General features: G+C 45.6%; 1 protein-coding gene across 2 annotated transcripts in view; it reads left to right on the top strand.

Moving 5' to 3' along the window:
- Positions 1 to 18,564, top strand: part of smpd3 (sphingomyelin phosphodiesterase 3) — a 365,842-nt gene that overhangs the window by 277,524 nt on the left and 69,754 nt on the right. The window lies entirely within an intron of this gene.

The raw sequence follows: 18,564 nt of genomic DNA, 5'->3' as shown, positions 1-18,564 counted from the left end.
TTGAAGATGTAGCGAGGATGAGTGTGAACAGTTCGAGGATATTGTTGGGAGGATGTGTGTGAACAGTTAGAGGATACTGTTGGGAGGATGAGAGTGAACAATTCGAGGATACTGTTGGGAGGATGTGTGTGAACAGTTCAAGGATAGTGTTGTGAGGATGTGTGTGAACAGTTCGTGGATAATGTTGGGAGGATGTGTGTGAACAGTTCGAGGATACTGTTGGGAGGATGTGTGTGAACAGTTCGAGGATAGTATTGGGAGGATGAGTGTGAGTGGTTTGAGGATATTGTTGGACAGCATTGTGTGAATAGTTTGAGGATGTTGTTGGGAGGATAAGTGTGAACAGATCAAGAATATCATTGGGAGGATGATTGTGAACAGTTTGAGGATAGTGTTGGGAGTATGCGTGTGGAACAGTTCGGGGATAGTGTTGTGAAGATGAGTGTGAACAGTTCAAGGATAGTATTGGGATGATAAGTGTGAACAGTTTGAGGATGTTGTTGGGAGGATGAGTGTGAACAGTTATTGGCTAATGTTGGGAGTATGTGTGTGAACAGCTCGAGGATAGTGTTGTGAGGATGAATATGAACGGTTCGAGGATTGTGTTGGGAGGATGAGTGGGAGCAGTTCGAGGAAGGTGTTGTGAGGATGAATATGTATGGTTTGACGATACTGTTGGGAGGATGAGAGTGAACAGCTCGAGGATAGTATTGGGAGGAAGAATATGAACTGTTTGAGGATGCTGTTGGGAGGATGAGTGTGAATAGCTCGAGGAAAGTGTTGTGAGGACGTGTGTGAACAGTTTGTGGATATTGTTGGGAGGATGTGTGTGAACAGTTCAAAGATAGTGTTGTGAGGATGTGTGTGAACAGTTCAAGGATCGTGTTGTGAGGATGTGTGTGAACAGTTCGTGGATACTGTTGGGAGGATGTGTGTGAACAGTTCGAGGATATTGTTGGGAGGATGAGTGTGAACAGTTCGAGGATACTGTTGGGAGGATGTGTGTGAACAGTTCAAGGATAGTGTTGTGAGGATGTGTGTGAACAGTTCATGGATACTGTTGGGAGGATGTGTGTGAACAGTTCGAGGATATTGTTGGGAGGATGAGTGTGAACAGTTCGAGGATACTGTTGGGAGGATGTGTGTGAACAGTTGGAGGATATTGTTGGGAGGATGTGTGTGAACAGTTCGTGGATACTGTTGGGAGGATGAGTGTGAATAGTTCGAGGATACTGTTGGGAGGATGTGTGTGAACAGTTCGAGGATATTGTTGGGAGGATGTGTGTGAACAGTTCGTGGATACTGTTGGGAGGATGTGTGTGAACAGTTCGAGGATACTGTTGGGAGGATGTGTGTGAACAGTTCGAGGATAGTGTTGTGAGGATGTGTGTGAACAGTTCGTGGATACTGTTGGGAGGATGTGTGTGAAGAGTTCGAGGATAGTGTTGTGAGGATGTGTGTGAACAGTTCGTGGATACTGTTGGGAGGATGAGTGTGAACAGTTCAAGGATAGTGTTGTGAGGATGTGTGTGAACAGTTCGTGGATACTGTTGGGAGGATGTGTGTGAACAGTTCGAGGATATTGTTGGGAGGATGTGTGTGAACAGTTCGAGGATACTGTTGGGAGGATGTGTGTGAACAGTTCGAGGATACTGTTGGGAGGATGAGTGTGAACAGTTCGAGGATATTGTTGGGAGGATGAGTGTGAACAGTTCAAGGATATTGTTGGGAGGATGTGTGTGAACAGTTTGAGGATACTGTTGGGAGGATGTGTGTGAACAGTTCGAGGATACTGTTGGGAGGATGAGTGTGAGTGGTTTGAGGATATTGTTGGACGGCATTGTGTGAATAGTTTGAGGATGTTGTTGGGAGGATAAGTGTGAACAGATCAAGAATATCATTGGGAGGATGATTGTGAACAGTTTGAGGATAGTGTTGGGAGTATGCGTGTGGAACAGTTCGAGGATACTGTTGGGAGGATGAGTGTGAACAGTTAGAGGATATTGTTGCTAGGATGAGTGTGAACAGTTCGAGGATATTGTTGGGAGGATGTGTGTGAACAGTTTGAGGATACTGTTGGGAGGATGTGTGTGAACAGTTCGAGGATATTGTTGGGAGGATGAGTGTGAACAGTTCAAGGATACTGTTGGGGGTATAGTTTAGTTTAGTTTAGAGATACAGCACTGAAACAGGCCCTTCGGCCCACCGAGTCTGTGCCGACCATCAACAACCCATTTATACTAATCCTACACTAACCCCATATTCCTACCACATCCCCACCTGTCCCTATATTCCCCTACCATCTAACTATACGAGGGGCAATTTATAATGACCAATTAACCTATCAACCTGCAAGTCTTTTGGCATGTGGGAGGAAACCGGAGCACCCGGAGGAAACCCACGCAGACACAGGGAGAACTTGCAAACTCCACACAGGCAGTACCCAGAATTGAACACGGGTCGCTGGAGCTGTGAGGCTGCGGTGCTAACCACTGCGCCACTGTGCCGCCCCTGTGTGTGAACAGTTCGAGGATACTGTTGGGAGGATGTGTGTGAACAGTTCGAGGATATTGTTGGGAGGATGTGTGTGAACAGTTCGAGGATATTGTTGGGAGGATGTGTGTGAACAGTTCGAGGATATTGTTGGGAGGATGAGTGTGAACAGTTTGTGTGTAGTGTTGGGAGGATGTGTATGAACAGTTAGAGGATATTGTTGGGAGGATGTGTGTGAACAGTTCGAGGATACTGTTGGGAGGATGAGTGTGAACAGTTCGAGGATACTGTGGGGAGGATGAGTGTGAACAGTTCGAGGATATTGTTGGGAGGATGTGTGTGAACAGTTTGTGTGTCGTGTTAGGAGAATGTGTGAACAGTTTGAGGATATTGTTGGGAGGATGTGTGTGAACAGTTTGTGTGTCGTGTTAGGAGAATGTGTGTGAACAGTTCGAGGATATTGTTGGGAGGATGTGTGTGAACAGTTTGTGTGTCGTGTTAGGAGAATGTGTGTGAACAGTTTGAGGATATTGTTGGGAGGATGTGTGTGAACAGTTCGAGGATATTGTTGGGAGGATGTGTGTGAACAGTTCGAGGATACTGTTGGGAGGATGTGTGTGAACAGTTCGAGGATATTGTTGGGAGGATGTGTGTGAACAGTTTGTGTGTCGTGTTAGGAGAATGTGTATGAACAGTTCGAGGATATTGTTGGGAGGATGTGTGTGAACAGTTCGAGGTTATTGTTGGGAGGATGTGTGTGAACAGTTTGTGTGTCGTGTTAGGAGAATGTGTGTGAACAGTTCAAGGATATTGTTGGGAGGATGAGTGTGAACAGTTTGAGGACTGTTTTGGGGGATGAGTCTGAAGTCTTCAAGGATAGTGTTGGGAGAAGGAGTGTGAACAGTTAAAGGATAGTGCTGGAATGATGAGTGTGAACAGTTTGAGGATACTGTTGGGAGGATGAGAGTGAACAGTTCGAGGATACTGTTGGGAGGATGAGAGTGAACAGTTCGAGGATATTGTTGGGAGGATTTGTGTGAACAGGTCGAGGATATTGTTGGGAGGATGTGTGTGAACAGTTAGAGGATATTGTTGGGAGGATGAGTGTGAACAGTTCGAGGATACTGTTGGGAGGATGAGTGTGAACAGTTCGAGGATATTGTTGGGAGGATGAGTGTGAACAGTTCGAGGATATTGTTGGGAGGATGAGTGCGAACAGTTTGTGTGTAGTGTAAGGAGGATGTGTGTGAACAGGTCGAGGATATTGTTGGCAGGATGTGTGTGAACAGTTCGAGGATATTGTTGGGAGGATGAGTGTGAATAGTTCGAGGATATTTTTGGGAGGATGAGTGTGAACAGTTCGAGGACTGTTGGGAGGATGTGTGTGAACAGTTCGAGGATTTTGTTGTGAGGATGAGTGCGAACAGTTTGTGTGTAGTGTTGGGAGGATGAGTGTGAACAGTTCGAGGATAGTGTTGCAGGGATGTGTGTGAACAGTTCGAGGATAGTATTGGGTGGGTGCGTGTGAACAGTTCAACAATTGTGTTGGGAGGATGAGTGTGAACATTTCGCGGATATCATTGGGAGGATGAGTGTGAACATTTCGAGGATATTGTTGGGAGGATGAGTGTGAACAGTTCGAGGATACTGTTGGGAGGATGTGTGTGAACAGTTCAAGGATAGTGTTGTGAGGATGTGTGTGAACAGTTCGTGGATACTGTTGGGAGGATGTGTGTGAACAGTTCGAGGATATTGTTGGGAGGATGAGTGTGAATAGTTCGAGGATACTGTTGGGAGGATGTGTGTGAACAGTTCGAGGATACTGTTGGGAGGACGTGTGTGAACAGTTCGAGGATTCTGGGAGGACGTGTGTGAACAGTTCGAGGATACTGTTGGGAGGATGTGTGTGAACAGTTCGAGGATACTGTTGGGAGGATGAGTGTGAACAGTTCGAGGATATTGTTGGGAGGATGAGTGTGAACAGTTCGAGGATATTGTTGGGAGGATGTGTGTGAACAGTTTGAGGATACTGTTGGGAGGATGTGTGTGAACAGTTCGAGGATATTGTTGGGAGGATGAGTGTGAACATTTTGAGTATACTCTTGGGAGGATGAGTGTGAACAGTTCGAGGATACTGTTGGGAGGATGTGTGTGAACAGTTCGAGGATACTGTTGGGAGGATGGGAGTGAACAGTTCGAGGATATTGTTGGGAGGATGAGTGTGAACAGTTCGAGGATACTATTGGGAGGATGTGTGTGAACAGTTCGAGGATAGTATTGGCAGGATGAGTGTGAGTGGTTTGAGGATATTGTTGGACGGCATTGTGTGAATAGTTTGAGGATGTTGTTGGGAGGATAAGTGTGAACAGATCAAGAATATCATTAGGAGGATGATTGTGAACAGTTTGAGGATAGTGTTGGGAGTATGCGTGTGGAACAGTTCGAGGATACTGTTGGGAGGATGAGTGTGAACAGTTAGAGGATATTGTTGGGAGGATGAGTGTGAACAGTTCGAGGATATTGTTGGGAGGATGAGTGTGAACAGTTCGAGGATACTGTTGGGAGGATGTGTGTGAACAGTTCGAGGATATTGTTGGGAGGATGAGTGCGAACAGTTTGTGTGTAGTGTTAGGAGGATGTGTGTGAACAGTTTGAGGATATTGTTGGGAGGATGAGTATGAACAGTTAGAGGATATTGTTGGGAGGATGTATGTGAACAGTTCGAGGATACTGTTGGGGGGATGAGTGTGAACAGTTCGAGGATATTGTTGGGGGCATGTATGTGAACAGTTTGAGGATATTGTTGGGAGGATGAGTGTGAACAGTTTGAGGATATTGTTGGGAGGATTTGTGTGAACAGGTCGAGGATATTGTTGGGAGGATGTGTGTGAACAGTTAGAGGATATTGTTGGGAGGATGTGTGTGAACAGTTCGAGGATACTGTTGGGAGGATGAGTGTGAACAGTTCGAGGATATTGTTGGGAGGATGAGTGCGAACAGTTTGTGTGTAGTGTTAGGAGGATGTGTGTGAACAGTTTGAAGATATTGTTGGGAGGATGTGTGTGAACAGCTCGAGGATATTGTTGGGAGGATGAGTGTGAATAGTTCGAGGATATTGTTGGGAGGATGAGTGTGAACAGTTCGAGGACTGTTGGGAGGATGTGTGTGAACAGTTCGAGGATTTTGTTGGGAGGATGAGTGCGAACAGTTTGTGTGTAGTGTTGGGAGGATGAGTGTGAACAGTTCGAGGATAGTGTTGCAGGGATGTGTGTGAACAGTTCGAGGATAGTATTGGGTGGGTGCGTGTGAACAGTTCAACAATTGTGTTGGGAGGATGAGTGTGAACATTTCGCGGATATCATTGGGAGGATCAGTGTGAACAGTTTGAGGACAGTGTTGTGAGGATGAGTGTGAACAGTTCGAGGATAGTATTGGGAGTATGCGTGTGGAACAGTTCGAGGATAGAGTTGTGAGTGGTTTGAGGATATTGTTGGACGGCATTGTGTGAATAGTTTGAGGATGTTGTTGGGAGGATAAGTGTGAACAGATCAAGAATATCATTGGGAGGATGATTGTGAACAGTTTGAGGATAGTGTTGGGAGTATGCGTGTGGAACAGTTCAAGGATAGTGTTGTGAAGATGAGTGTGAACAGTTCGAGGATATTGTTGGGAGGATGAGTGTGAACAGTTTGAAGATGTTGAGAGGATGAGTGTGAACAGTTTGAAGATGTTGCGAGGATGAGTGTGAACAGTTCGAGGATATTGTTGGGAGGATGTGTGTGAACAGTTAGAGGATATTGATGGGAGGATAAGTGTGAATAGTTAGAGGATATTGTTGGGAGGATGAGAGTGAACAATTCGAGGATACTGTTGGGAGGATGTGTGTGAACAGTTCAAGGATAGTGTTGTGAGGATGTGTGTGAACAGTTCGTGGATAATGTTGGGAGGATGTGTGTGAACAGTTCGAGGATACTGTTGGGAGGATGTGTGTGAACAGTTCGAGGATAGTATTGGGAGGATGAGTGTGAGTGGTTTGAGGATATTGTTGGACAGCATTGTGTGAATAGTTTGAGGATGTTGTTGGGAGGATAAGTGTGAACAGATCAAGAATATCATTGGGAGGATGATTGTGAACAGTTTGAGGATAGTGTTGGGAGTATGCGTGTGGAACAGTTCGGGGATAGTGTTGTGAAGATGAGTGTGAACAGTTCAAGGATAGTATTGGGAGGAAGAATATGAACAGTTTGAGGATGCTGTTGGGAGGATGAGTGTGAATAGCTCGAGGAAAGTGTTGTGAGGACGTGTGTGAACAGTTCGTGGATATTGTTGGGAGGATGAGAGTGAACAGTTCGAGGATACTGTTGGGAGGATGTGTGTGAACAGTTCAAGGATAGTGTTGTGAGGATGTGTGTGAACAGTTCGTGGATACTGTTGGGAGGATGTGTGTGAACAGTTCGAGGATATTGTTGGGAGGATGAGAGTGAACAGTTCGTGGATACTGTTGGGAGGATGTGTGTGAACAGTTCGAGGATATTGTTGGGAGGATGAGTGTGAATAGTTCGAGGATACTGTTGGGAGGATGTGTGTGAACAGTTCGAGGATATTGTTGGGAGGATGTGTGTGAACAGTTCGAGGATACTGTTGGGAGGATGTGTGTGAACAGTTCGAGGATAGTGTTGTGAGGATGTGTGTGAACAGTTCGTGGATACTGTTGGGAGGATGAGTGTGAACAGTTCAAGGATAGTGTTGTGAGGATGTGTGTGAACAGTTCGTGGATACTGTTGGGAGGATGTGTGTGAACAGTTCGAGGATTTTGTTGGGAGGATGTGTGTGAACAGTTCGAGGATACTGTTGGGAGGATGAGTGTGAACAGTTCAAGGATAGTGTTGTGAGGATGTGTGTGAACAGTTCGTGGATACTGTTGGGAGGATGTGTGTGAACAGTTCGAGGATATTGTTGGGAGGATGTGTGTGAACAGTTCGAGGATACTGTTGGGAGGATGTGTGTGAACAGTTCGAGGATTCTGGGAGGACGTGTGTGAACAGTTCGAGGATACTGTTGGGAGGATGTGTGTGAACAGTTCGAGGATACTGTTGGGAGGATGAGTGTGAACAGTTCAAGGATAGTGTTGTGAGGATGTGTGTGAACAGTTCGTGGATACTGTTGGGAGGATGTGTGTGAACAGTTCGAGGATTTTGTTGGGAGGATGTGTGTGAACAGTTCGAGGATACTGTTGGGAGGATGAGTGTGAACAGTTCAAGGATAGTGTTGTGAGGATGTGTGTGAACAGTTCGTGGATACTGTTGGGAGGATGTGTGTGAACAGTTCGAGGATATTGTTGGGAGGATGTGTGTGAACAGTTCGAGGATACTGTTGGGAGGATGTGTGTGAACAGTTCGAGGATTCTGGGAGGACGTGTGTGAACAGTTCGAGGATACTGTTGGGAGGATGTGTGTGAACAGTTCGAGGATACTGTTGGGAGGATGAGTGTGAACAGTTCGAGGATATTGTTGGGAGGATGAGTGTGAACAGTTCAAGGATATTGTTGGGAGGATGTGTGTGAACAGTTTGAGGATACTGTTGGGAGGATGTGTGTGAACAGTTCGAGGATATTGTTGGGAGGATGAGTGTGAACATTTTGAGTATACTCTTGGGAGGATGAGTGTGAACAGTTCGAGGATACTGTTGGGAGGATGTGTGTGAACAGTTCGAGGATATTGTTGGGAGGATGAGTGTGAACAGTTCGAGGATACTGTTGGGAGGATGAGAGTGAACAGTTCGAGGATATTGTTGGGAGGATGAGTGTGAACAGTTCGAGGATACTATTGGGAGTATCTGTGTGAACAGTTCGAGGATACTGTTGGGAGGATGTGTGTGAACAGTTCGAGGATAGTATTGGGAGGATGAGTGTGAGTGGTTTGAGGATATGGTTGGACGGCATTGTGTGAATAGTTTGAGGATGTTGTTGGGAGGATAAGTGTGAACAGATCAAGAATATCATTGGGAGGATGATTGTGAACAGTTTGAGGATAGTGTTGGGAGTATGCGTGTGGAACAGTTCGAGGATACTGTTGGGAGGATGAGTGTGAACAGTTAAAGGATAGTGCTGGAATGATGAGTGTGAACAGTTTGAGGATACTGTTGGGAGGATGAGAGTGAACAGTTCGAGGATACTGTTGGGAGGATGAGAGTGAACAGTTCGAGGATATTGTTGGGAGGATTTGTGTGAACAGGTCGAGGATATTGTTGGGAGGATGTGTGTGAACAGTTAGAGGATATTGTTGGGAGGATGAGTGTGAACAGTTCGAGGATACTGTTGGGAGGATGAGTGTGAACAGTTCGAGGATATTGTTGGGAGGATGAGTGTGAACAGTTCGAGGATATTGTTGGGAGGATGAGTGCGAACAGTTTGTGTGTAGTGTAAGGAGGATGTGTGTGAACAGGTCGAGGATATTGTTGGCAGGATGTGTGTGAACAGTTCGAGGATATTGTTGGGAGGATGAGTGTGAATAGTTCGAGGATATTTTTGGGAGGATGAGTGTGAACAGTTCGAGGACTGTTGGGAGGATGTGTGTGAACAGTTCGAGGATTTTGTTGTGAGGATGAGTGCGAACAGTTTGTGTGTAGTGTTGGGAGGATGAGTGTGAACAGTTCGAGGATAGTGTTGCAGGGATGTGTGTGAACAGTTCGAGGATAGTATTGGGTGGGTGCGTGTGAACAGTTCAACAATTGTGTTGGGAGGATGAGTGTGAACATTTCGCGGATATCATTGGGAGGATGAGTGTGAACATTTCGAGGATATTGTTGGGAGGATGAGTGTGAACAGTTCGAGGATACTGTTGGGAGGATGTGTGTGAACAGTTCAAGGATAGTGTTGTGAGGATGTGTGTGAACAGTTCGTGGATACTGTTGGGAGGATGTGTGTGAACAGTTCGAGGATATTGTTGGGAGGATGAGTGTGAATAGTTCGAGGATACTGTTGGGAGGATGTGTGTGAACAGTTCGAGGATACTGTTGGGAGGACGTGTGTGAACAGTTCGAGGATTCTGGGAGGACGTGTGTGAACAGTTCGAGGATACTGTTGGGAGGATGTGTGTGAACAGTTCGAGGATACTGTTGGGAGGATGAGTGTGAACAGTTCGAGGATATTGTTGGGAGGATGAGTGTGAACAGTTCGAGGATATTGTTGGGAGGATGTGTGTGAACAGTTTGAGGATACTGTTGGGAGGATGTGTGTGAACAGTTCGAGGATATTGTTGGGAGGATGAGTGTGAACATTTTGAGTATACTCTTGGGAGGATGAGTGTGAACAGTTCGAGGATACTGTTGGGAGGATGTGTGTGAACAGTTCGAGGATACTGTTGGGAGGATGGGAGTGAACAGTTCGAGGATATTGTTGGGAGGATGAGTGTGAACAGTTCGAGGATACTATTGGGAGGATGTGTGTGAACAGTTCGAGGATAGTATTGGCAGGATGAGTGTGAGTGGTTTGAGGATATTGTTGGACGGCATTGTGTGAATAGTTTGAGGATGTTGTTGGGAGGATAAGTGTGAACAGATCAAGAATATCATTAGGAGGATGATTGTGAACAGTTTGAGGATAGTGTTGGGAGTATGCGTGTGGAACAGTTCGAGGATACTGTTGGGAGGATGAGTGTGAACAGTTAGAGGATATTGTTGGGAGGATGAGTGTGAACAGTTCGAGGATATTGTTGGGAGGATGAGTGTGAACAGTTCGAGGATACTGTTGGGAGGATGTGTGTGAACAGTTCGAGGATATTGTTGGGAGGATGAGTGCGAACAGTTTGTGTGTAGTGTTAGGAGGATGTGTGTGAACAGTTTGAGGATATTGTTGGGAGGATGAGTATGAACAGTTAGAGGATATTGTTGGGAGGATGTATGTGAACAGTTCGAGGATACTGTTGGGGGGATGAGTGTGAACAGTTCGAGGATATTGTTGGGGGCATGTATGTGAACAGTTTGAGGATATTGTTGGGAGGATGAGTGTGAACAGTTTGAGGATATTGTTGGGAGGATTTGTGTGAACAGGTCGAGGATATTGTTGGGAGGATGTGTGTGAACAGTTAGAGGATATTGTTGGGAGGATGTGTGTGAACAGTTCGAGGATACTGTTGGGAGGATGAGTGTGAACAGTTCGAGGATATTGTTGGGAGGATGAGTGCGAACAGTTTGTGTGTAGTGTTAGGAGGATGTGTGTGAACAGTTTGAAGATATTGTTGGGAGGATGTGTGTGAACAGCTCGAGGATATTGTTGGGAGGATGAGTGTGAATAGTTCGAGGATATTGTTGGGAGGATGAGTGTGAACAGTTCGAGGACTGTTGGGAGGATGTGTGTGAACAGTTCGAGGATTTTGTTGGGAGGATGAGTGCGAACAGTTTGTGTGTAGTGTTGGGAGGATGAGTGTGAACAGTTCGAGGATAGTGTTGCAGGGATGTGTGTGAACAGTTCGAGGATAGTATTGGGTGGGTGCGTGTGAACAGTTCAACAATTGTGTTGGGAGGATGAGTGTGAACATTTCGCGGATATCATTGGGAGGATCAGTGTGAACAGTTTGAGGACAGTGTTGTGAGGATGAGTGTGAACAGTTCGAGGATAGTATTGGGAGTATGCGTGTGGAACAGTTCGAGGATAGAGTTGTGAGTGGTTTGAGGATATTGTTGGACGGCATTGTGTGAATAGTTTGAGGATGTTGTTGGGAGGATAAGTGTGAACAGATCAAGAATATCATTGGGAGGATGATTGTGAACAGTTTGAGGATAGTGTTGGGAGTATGCGTGTGGAACAGTTCAAGGATAGTGTTGTGAAGATGAGTGTGAACAGTTCGAGGATATTGTTGGGAGGATGAGTGTGAACAGTTTGAAGATGTTGAGAGGATGAGTGTGAACAGTTTGAAGATGTTGCGAGGATGAGTGTGAACAGTTCGAGGATATTGTTGGGAGGATGTGTGTGAACAGTTAGAGGATATTGATGGGAGGATAAGTGTGAATAGTTAGAGGATATTGTTGGGAGGATGAGAGTGAACAATTCGAGGATACTGTTGGGAGGATGTGTGTGAACAGTTCAAGGATAGTGTTGTGAGGATGTGTGTGAACAGTTCGTGGATAATGTTGGGAGGATGTGTGTGAACAGTTCGAGGATACTGTTGGGAGGATGTGTGTGAACAGTTCGAGGATAGTATTGGGAGGATGAGTGTGAGTGGTTTGAGGATATTGTTGGACAGCATTGTGTGAATAGTTTGAGGATGTCGTTGGGAGGATAAGTGTGAACAGATCAAGAATATCATTGGGAGGATGATTGTGAACAGTTTGAGGATAGTGTTGGGAGTATGCGTGTGGAACAGTTCGGGGATAGTGTTGTGAAGATGAGTGTGAACAGTTCAAGGATAGTATTGGGAGGAAGAATATGAACAGTTTGAGGATGCTGTTGGGAGGATGAGTGTGAATAGCTCGAGGAAAGTGTTGTGAGGACGTGTGTGAACAGTTCGTGGATATTGTTGGGAGGATGAGAGTGAACAGTTCGAGGATACTGTTGGGAGGATGTGTGTGAACAGTTCAAGGATAGTGTTGTGAGGATGTGTGTGAACAGTTCGTGGATACTGTTGGGAGGATGTGTGTGAACAGTTCGAGGATATTGTTGGGAGGATGAGAGTGAACAGTTCGTGGATACTGTTGGGAGGATGTGTGTGAACAGTTCGAGGATATTGTTGGGAGGATGAGTGTGAATAGTTCGAGGATACTGTTGGGAGGATGTGTGTGAACAGTTCGAGGATATTGTTGGGAGGATGTGTGTGAACAGTTCGAGGATACTGTTGGGAGGATGTGTGTGAACAGTTCGAGGATAGTGTTGTGAGGATGTGTGTGAACAGTTCGTGGATACTGTTGGGAGGATGAGTGTGAACAGTTCAAGGATAGTGTTGTGAGGATGTGTGTGAACAGTTCGTGGATACTGTTGGGAGGATGTGTGTGAACAGTTCGAGGATTTTGTTGGGAGGATGTGTGTGAACAGTTCGAGGATACTGTTGGGAGGATGAGTGTGAACAGTTCAAGGATAGTGTTGTGAGGATGTGTGTGAACAGTTCGTGGATACTGTTGGGAGGATGTGTGTGAACAGTTCGAGGATATTGTTGGGAGGATGTGTGTGAACAGTTCGAGGATACTGTTGGGAGGATGTGTGTGAACAGTTCGAGGATTCTGGGAGGACGTGTGTGAACAGTTCGAGGATACTGTTGGGAGGATGTGTGTGAACAGTTCGAGGATACTGTTGGGAGGATGAGTGTGAACAGTTCAAGGATAGTGTTGTGAGGATGTGTGTGAACAGTTCGTGGATACTGTTGGGAGGATGTGTGTGAACAGTTCGAGGATTTTGTTGGGAGGATGTGTGTGAACAGTTCGAGGATACTGTTGGGAGGATGAGTGTGAACAGTTCAAGGATAGTGTTGTGAGGATGTGTGTGAACAGTTCGTGGATACTGTTGGGAGGATGTGTGTGAACAGTTCGAGGATATTGTTGGGAGGATGTGTGTGAACAGTTCGAGGATACTGTTGGGAGGATGTGTGTGAACAGTTCGAGGATTCTGGGAGGACGTGTGTGAACAGTTCGAGGATACTGTTGGGAGGATGTGTGTGAACAGTTCGAGGATACTGTTGGGAGGATGAGTGTGAACAGTTCGAGGATATTGTTGGGAGGATGAGTGTGAACAGTTCAAGGATATTGTTGGGAGGATGTGTGTGAACAGTTTGAGGATACTGTTGGGAGGATGTGTGTGAACAGTTCGAGGATATTGTTGGGAGGATGAGTGTGAACATTTTGAGTATACTCTTGGGAGGATGAGTGTGAACAGTTCGAGGATACTGTTGGGAGGATGTGTGTGAACAGTTCGAGGATATTGTTGGGAGGATGAGTGTGAACAGTTCGAGGATACTGTTGGGAGGATGAGAGTGAACAGTTCGAGGATATTGTTGGGAGGATGAGTGTGAACAGTTCGAGGATACTATTGGGAGTATCTGTGTGAACAGTTCGAGGATACTGTTGGGAGGATGTGTGTGAACAGTTCGAGGATAGTATTGGGAGGATGAGTGTGAGTGGTTTGAGGATATGGTTGGACGGCATTGTGTGAATAGTTTGAGGATGTTGTTGGGAGGATAAGTGTGAACAGATCAAGAATATCATTGGGAGGATGATTGTGAACAGTTTGAGGATAGTGTTGGGAGTATGCGTGTGGAACAGTTCGAGGATACTGTTGGGAGGATGAGTGTGAACAGTTAGAGGATATTGTTGGGAGGATGTGTGTGAACAGTTCAAGGATACTGTTGGAAGTATGTGTGTGAACAGTTCGAGGATACTGTTGGGAGGATGTGTGTGAACAATTTGAGGATATTGTTGGGAGGATGTGTGTGAACAGTTCGAGGATATTGTTGGGAGGATGTGTGTGAACAGTTCGAGGATATTGTTGGGAGGATGAGTGTGAACAGTTTGTGTGTAGTGTTGGGAGGATTTGTGTGAACAGTTCGAGGATATTGTTGGGAGGATGTGTATGAACAGTTAGAGGATATTGTTGGGAGGATGTGTGTGAACAGTTCGAGGATACTGTTGGGAGGATGAGTGTGAACAGTTCGAGGATACTGTTGGGTGATGAGTGTGAACAGTTCGAGGATAGTTTTGCAGGGATGTGTGTGAACAGTTCGAGGATAGTATTGGGTGGGTGCGTGTGAACAGTTCAACAATTGTGTTGGGAGGATGAGTGTGAACATTTCGCGGATATCATTGGGAGGATCAGTGTGAACAGTTTGAGGACAGTGTTGTGAGGATGAGTGTGAACAGTTCGAGGATAGTATTGGGAGTATGCGTGTGGAACAGTTCGAGGATAGAGTTGTGAGTGGTTTGAGGATATTGTTGGACGGCATTGTGTGAATAGTTTGAGGATGTTGTTGGGAGGATAAGTGTGAACAGATCAAGAATATCATTGGGAGGCTGATTGTGAACAGTTTGAGGATAGTGTTGGGAGTATGCGTGTGGAACAGTTCAAGGATAGTGTTGTGATGATGAGTGTGAACAGTTCGAGGATATTGTTGGGAGGATGAGTGTGAACAGTTTGAAGATGTTGCGAGGATGAGTGTGAACAGTTCGAGGATATTGTTGGGAGGATGTGTGTGAACAGTTAGAGGATATTGATGGGAGGATAAGTGTGAACAGTTAGAGGATATTGTTGGGAGGATGAGAGTGAACAGTTCGAGGATACTGTTGGGAGGATGTGTGTGAACAGTTCAAGGATAGTGTTGTGAGGATGTGTGTGAACAGTTCGTGGATACTGTTGGGAGGATGTGTGTGAACAGTTCGAGGATATTGTTGGGAGGATGAGTGTGAATAGTTCGAGGATACTGTTGGGAGGATGTGTGTGAACAGTTCGAGGATATTGTTGGGAGGATGTGTGTGAACAGTTCAAGGATATTGTTGGGAGGATGTGTGTGAACAGTTCAAGGATAGTGTTGTGAGGATGTGTGTGAACAGTTCGTGGATAATGTTGGGAGGATGTGTGTGAACAGTTCGAGGATACTGTTGGTAGGATGTGTGTGAACAGTTCGAGGATAGTATTGGGAGGATGAGTGTGAGTGGTTTGAGGATATTGTTGGACAGCATTGTGTGAATAGTTTGAGGATGTTGTTGGGAGGATAAGTGTGAACAGATCAAGAATATCATTGGGAGGATGATTGTGAACAGATTGCGGATAGTGTTGGGAGTATGCGTGTGGAACAGTTCGAGGATACTGTTGGGAGGATGAGTGTGAACAGTTAGAGGATATTGTTGCTTGGATGAGTGTGAACAGTTCGAGGATATTGTTGGGAGGATGAGTGTGAACAGTTTGAGGATATTGTTGGGGGCATGTATGTGAACAGTTTGAGGATATTGTTGGGAGGATGAGTGTGAACAGTTTGAGGATATTGTTGGGAGGATTTGTGTGAACAGGTCGAGGATATTGTTGGGAGGATGTGTGTGAACAGTTAGAGGATATTGTTGGGAGGATGTGTGTGAACAGTTCGAGGACACTGTTGGGAGGATGAGTGTGAACAGTTCGAGGATATTGTTGGGAGGATGAGTGCGAACAGTTTGTGTGTAGTGTTAGGAGGATGTGTGTGAACAGTTTGAAGATATTGTTGGGAGGATGTGTGTGAACAGCTCGAGGATATTGTTGGGAGGATGAGTGTGAATAGTTCGAGGATATTGTTGGGAGGATGAGTGTGAACAGTTCGAGGACTGTTGGGAGGATGTGTGTGAACAGTTCGAGGATTTTGTTGGGAGGATGAGTGCGAACAGTTTGTGTGTAGTGTTGGGAGGATGAGTGTGAACAGTTCGAGGATAGTGTTGCAGGGATGTGTGTGAACAGTTCGAGGATAGTATTGGGTGGGTGCGTGTGAACAGTTCAACAATTGTGTTGGGAGGATGAGTGTGAACATTTCGCGGATATCATTGGGAGGATCAGTGTGAACAGTTTGAGGACAGTGTTGTGAGGATGAGTGTGAACAGTTCGAGGATAGTATTGGGAGTATGCGTGTGGAACAGTTCGAGGATAGAGTTGTGAGTGGTTTGAGGATATTGTTGGACGGCATTGTGTGAATAGTTTGAGGATGTTGTTGGGAGGATAAGTGTGAACAGATCAAGAATATCATTGGGAGGATGATTGTGAACAGTTTGAGGATAGTGTTGGGAGTATGCGTGTGGAACAGTTCAAGGATAGTGTTGTGAAGATGAGTGTGAACAGTTCGAGGATATTGTTGGGAGGATGAGTGTGAACAGTTTGAAGATGTTGAGAGGATGAGTGTGAACAGTTTGAAGATGTTGCGAGGATGAGTGTGAACAGTTCGAGGATATTGTTGGGAGGATGTGTGTGAACAGTTAGAGGATATTGATGGGAGGATAAGTGTGAATAGTTAGAGGATATTGTTGGGAGGATGAGAGTGAACAATTCGAGGATACTGTTGGGAGGATGTGTGTGAACAGTTCAAGGATAGTGTTGTGAGGATGTGTGTGAACAGTTCGTGGATAATGTTGGGAGGATGTGTGTGAACAGTTCGAGGATACTGTTGGGAGGATGTGTGTGAACAGTTCGAGGATAGTATTGGGAGGATGAGTGTGAGTGGTTTGAGGATATTGTTGGACAGCATTGTGTGAATAGTTTGAGGATGTTGTTGGGAGGATAAGTGTGAACAGATCAAGAATATCATTGGGAGGATGATTGTGAACAGTTTGAGGATAGTGTTGGGAGTATGCGTGTGGAACAGTTCGGGGATAGTGTTGTGAAGATGAGTGTGAACAGTTCAAGGATAGTATTGGGAGGAAGAATATGAACAGTTTGAGGATGCTGTTGGGAGGATGAGTGTGAATAGCTCGAGGAAAGTGTTGTGAGGACGTGTGTGAACAGTTCGTGGATATTGTTGGGAGGATGAGAGTGAACAGTTCGAGGATACTGTTGGGAGGATGTGTGTGAACAGTTCAAGGATAGTGTTGTGAGGATGTGTGTGAACAGTTCGTGGATACTGTTGGGAGGATGTGTGTGAACAGTTCGAGGATATTGTTGGGAGGGTGAGAGTGAACAGTTCGTGGATACTGTTGGGAGGATGTGTGTGAACAGTTCGAGGATATTGTTGGGAGGATGAGTGTGAATAGTTCGAGGATACTGTTGGGAGGATGTGTGTGAACAGTTCGAGGATATTGTTGGGAGGATGTGTGTGAACAGTTCGAGGATACTGTTGGGAGGATGTGTGTGAACAGTTCGAGGATAGTGTTGTGAGGATGTGTGTGAACAGTTCGTGGATACTGTTGGGAGGATGAGTGTGAACAGTTCAAGGATAGTGTTGTGAGGATGTGTGTGAACAGTTCGTGGATACTGTTGGGAGGATGTGTGTGAACAGTTCGAGGATTTTGTTGGGAGGATGTGTGTGAACAGTTCGAGGATACTGTTGGGAGGATGAGTGTGAACAGTTCAAGGATAGTGTTGTGAGGATGTGTGTGAACAGTTCGTGGATACTGTTGGGAGGATGTGTGTGAACAGTTCGAGGATATTGTTGGGAGGATGTGTGTGAACAGTTCGAGGATACTGTTGGGAGGATGTGTGTGAACAGTTCGAGGATTCTGGGAGGACGTGTGTGAACAGTTCGAGGATACTGTTGGGAGGATGTGTGTGAACAGTTCGAGGATACTGTTGGGAGGATGAGTGTGAACAGTTCAAGGATAGTGTTGTGAGGATGTGTGTGAACAGTTCGTGGATACTGTTGGGAGGATGTGTGTGAACAGTTCGAGGATTTTGTTGGGAGGATGTGTGTGAACAGTTCGAGGATACTGTTGGGAGGATGAGTGTGAACAGTTCAAGGATAGTGTTGTGAGGATGTGTGTGAACAGTTCGTGGATACTGTTGGGAGGATGTGTGTGAACAGTTCGAGGATATTGTTGGGAGGATGTGTGTGAACAGTTCGAGGATACTGTTGGGAGGATATGTGTGAACAGTTCGAGGATTCTGGGAGGACGTGTGTGAACAGTTCGAGGATACTGTTGGGAGGATGTGTGTGAACAGTTCGAGGATACTGTTGGGAGGATGAGTGTGAACAGTTCGAGGATATTGTTGGGAGGATGAGTGTGAACAGTTCAAGGATATTGTTGGGAGGATGTGTGTGAACAGTTTGAGGATACTGTTGGGAGGATGTGTGTGAACAGTTCGAGGATATTGTTGGGAGGATGAGTGTGAACATTTTGAGTATACTCTTGGGAGGATGAGTGTGAACAGTTCGAGGATACTGTTGGGAGGATGTGTGTGAACAGTTCGAGGATATTGTTGGGAGGATGAGTGTGAACAGTTCGAGGATACTGTTGGGAGGATGAGAGTGAACAGTTCGAGGATATTGTTGGGAGGATGAGTGTGAACAGTTCGAGGATACTATTGGGAGTATCTGTGTGAACAGTTCGAGGATACTGTTGGGAGGATGTGTGTGAACAGTTCGAGGATAGTATTGGGAGGATGAGTGTGAGTGGTTTGAGGATATGGTTGGACGGCATTGTGTG

Source organism: Heterodontus francisci, chromosome 17 (assembly GCF_036365525.1).
Source record: "Heterodontus francisci isolate sHetFra1 chromosome 17, sHetFra1.hap1, whole genome shotgun sequence".
In the NCBI taxonomy this organism is placed as follows: Eukaryota; Metazoa; Chordata; class Chondrichthyes; order Heterodontiformes; family Heterodontidae; genus Heterodontus; species Heterodontus francisci.
The sequence above is the reverse complement of the archived record's forward strand: the minus strand, read 5'-3'. Positions and strand labels throughout refer to the sequence as shown.